The following is a 2,962-nucleotide window of genomic DNA, read 5'->3' as shown; positions in this document are numbered from 1 at the left end:
GGGGGGTGACGCCACACGCACGGCGGCGGCGGCGGCGGCGGCGCCCCCTAACGGCCGGCAGGGGGCGCGCTCGCACTCGCTCGCACTCAGAGACAGCGGGGAGGGGGGCGGGGTTTTGGCGGCGGCCAATGGGGTTTGGAGTTGAGCGGGGGGGAGGGCGGGGCGTGAGGGTGGGTTGGCAATGAGATGGCGGAAGGGGAGGGCGGGGTTTGGGGATGAGTGACGGGAGCGGCGGCCAATGGGTCTTCGAGGTGGGAAGGGAGGGCGGGGGTGGGGGTGAGCCGCCCACACAGGCGGGAGGCGGGGCTTGGTTCTGAATGACAGGTGCGGCAGCCAATTGGTCTTCGAGGTGGGTGGGCCCCGCCCACACAGGTGGGAGGCGGGGCTTGTTTTTGAGTGACGGCTGCAGCAGCCAATCCACAGGGGAATAACTAATTCACAGCCTTCCAATTTTTATTCCCGCAGTTTCAGAGCTTTTTTGTTTTTTTTTTAATAATAAAATAGATTTGACTGAAATTTTGTCGATATAGAAGATAAATTTTTTTTATTTAAAAAAAAAAATCCCAACACAGTTATTCTTTGCTCTTCCATTTCTCACCATGCTGGTGAGGCGAAATTTTAAGGAATTTTCATCTGGAGACTTGTTTCCAAGGCCAGGATGGGGCTTGGAGCAACCTGGGATAGTGGAAAGTGTGGAAGAGGGAAATCAGGGAGGACTAGAGCCCAGATGTGGAGGAAGGAGCTCTGGGAATGTTCAACATCTCAGCTGAGCAAGGGCTGGACCAGCAATAAATCGAAATATTATAGAGGAAGAAAAGCAGTCAAGACGTTTATTCTGCACATTTAATCTTGATTCTCTCACTTCTCTATTTCATCTCTTTTTATTTCATGTCCAGGAGCTCGGAGTGTTTTAAAACTTAGAGGATCCCGGGATGGTTTGGGTGGGAAGGACCTCAAAGCTCCTCCAGTTCCACCCCCTTCACACCTTTCCACACCTTCCACTATCCCGGGTTGCTCCAAGCCCCATCCTGGCCTTGGAAACAATTCAGATGAAAATTCCTTAAACTTCTACCCCACCTGAATAGTAATAAATGGAAAAGAATACCTGTGTTGTTTTGGTTTGGGTTTGGTTTTTTTTTAATTAAAAATATTTCTCTTTTATACTGACAAAATTTCAATCGAATCTATTTTATTATTAAAAAAAAAAACAAAACCAAAAAAAAGGCACTGAAACTGCAGGGAAAAACTGGTTGGAAGGCTGTGAATTAAGTTATTCCACTGCAGATGAGACACTTCTGCTCAATTACCACGAGAGGGACACAGAAGGAAAGCTAAAAAGGAGCTGGGGAAAAAAAAATACTACAACAATCCAAAGAACAGCTTGACTTGGGATCGTAGCAACACACGTTGGCCTTTTGTTTGGGAATATCTGCCGCCATCCCAACATTCCCAGAGCTTCCTTCATCCCTAAAAAGCTCCCCAGGCCTTGGAAAATGTGCTAATAAAGGCGAAAATGGAGCTTTTCCCAGAACTTCATCATCTCTCCCTCGCTTTTTTCCCCCTTGGAATGTCCGTGGCAGTGGCGGGACAGGGAGAGCTGGGCCTGGCTCGGGTTTTGTTCCATCCCGAGCCTTTGGAGCAGCAAATCCTGCAGGGCTGGGCCTGTGGAAAAGGGGCTCAGGGAGGGATTTTTGTTTATTCCGCCGAATTTTTGCTAATTAGCGGTTAATGATGTGAATTCCGTGAGGGCCCAGCTCCCAAAAAACAGGCCCAGCTCCCAAAAAACAAGCCCAGCTCCCAAAAAACGAGCCCAGCTCCCAAAAAACAGGCCCAGCTCCCAAAAAACAAGCCCAGCTCCCAGAAAACAGGCCCAGCTCCCAAAATAGAGGCCCAGCTCCTAAAAAACAGGCCCAGTTCCCAAAAAACGCCTCCGCGGAACAAGGGGAGCATCAAATCCCTCAGAGTAAATCCTGAGGGGTTTATTGGGCTCTCCTGGGATTAAAAGGCCTGGCCTGAGATGCTCTGGACTAATGCAGTTTATTAATTTAAGGATCTGCAGTTTATTAATCCTTAATGTCAGTAAGGATTGAATTCCAGCACAGCAGGGACGGGATCGGGACAAGAGCGCTGGGAAAAAAGGGTTGTTCTGGGGAAAACTGGGGGGAAAAAACCCTATTTTTTAAAATTTATAACTTTATAGACATCACTTTTAACACTTGTGTTTCTTGGCAGGTGGTTTTGAAAAGATCTCAAGTGCTGTGACGCCAAGTGGTCGTTTTTACAAAGGCCTTCAATGCAAAAACAGCCCTTTTTTCGCCAGGTAAAAACGCCTCAGGAAGATGTGATCCTGTAAATTTAGGAATTATTCTGTAAATTTAAGAGTTATTCTGTAAATTGAAGAATTTCCTGAAGGTGCCAGAATTGAAGTGCAATGGGAAATGCAAATCCAGCCTTGATTTCAGGGGTGTAAACAGGGAAACGCAAATCCAGCTTTGATTTCAGGGATATGGGCAGTGAAGTAGAGAAAACTCAGGAAAAAAAAAAAAGAGCTTTGATTCCTGGTCAAAGAATTTTCCTGGGATAATTCTGTTTGAACTGATTCACCTGCAGGTTCAGCTGTGGCTGCATAAAGTGTTCCCAAAACAAGGCATGGAGATGTCACCTGGAGCAGTGAAGGAAAAGGAGGAGAAGATTTTGACGTTTCTCCAGTGATCTGGAATGGAAAAGGTCTTTGGAAATTAAGGAGATGAGGGACATTAAAAGATAACATCGATATATGAAAGTCAAGAAATGGAGCTCGCTGTTTCACTAAGCACCAAAAAGCCAATAAACTTGTTAAAATGTAATTTAATATGGATTCTTAGTGTTAAGCTGTTATTATAAATATTTAATATGAAAATAATAATTAAAAACACGGTATGTTGGTATAAAATTTGAAATCCTTCCCCCTAGAAAGGTGTTT

General features: G+C 45.8%; 1 long non-coding RNA gene across 1 annotated transcript; it reads left to right on the top strand.

The window, feature by feature from the left end:
• The first annotated feature begins 1,188 nt into the window (after positions 1–1,188).
• LOC113941944 lies at positions 1,189–2,846 on the top strand. The gene is made up of 2 exons (XR_003525799.1): positions 1,189–2,464; positions 2,611–2,846. It is a non-coding gene; the product is annotated as an uncharacterized LOC113941944 (long non-coding RNA).
• The last annotated feature ends 116 nt before the right edge of the window (positions 2,847–2,962 follow it).

Source organism: Corapipo altera, unplaced genomic scaffold (genome assembly GCF_003945725.1).
Source record: "Corapipo altera isolate COAL_440 unplaced genomic scaffold, ASM394572v1 58610, whole genome shotgun sequence".
NCBI classification, from domain to species: domain Eukaryota; kingdom Metazoa; phylum Chordata; class Aves; order Passeriformes; family Pipridae; genus Corapipo; species Corapipo altera.
This window is presented reverse-complemented; position numbering and strand designations above follow the sequence as displayed.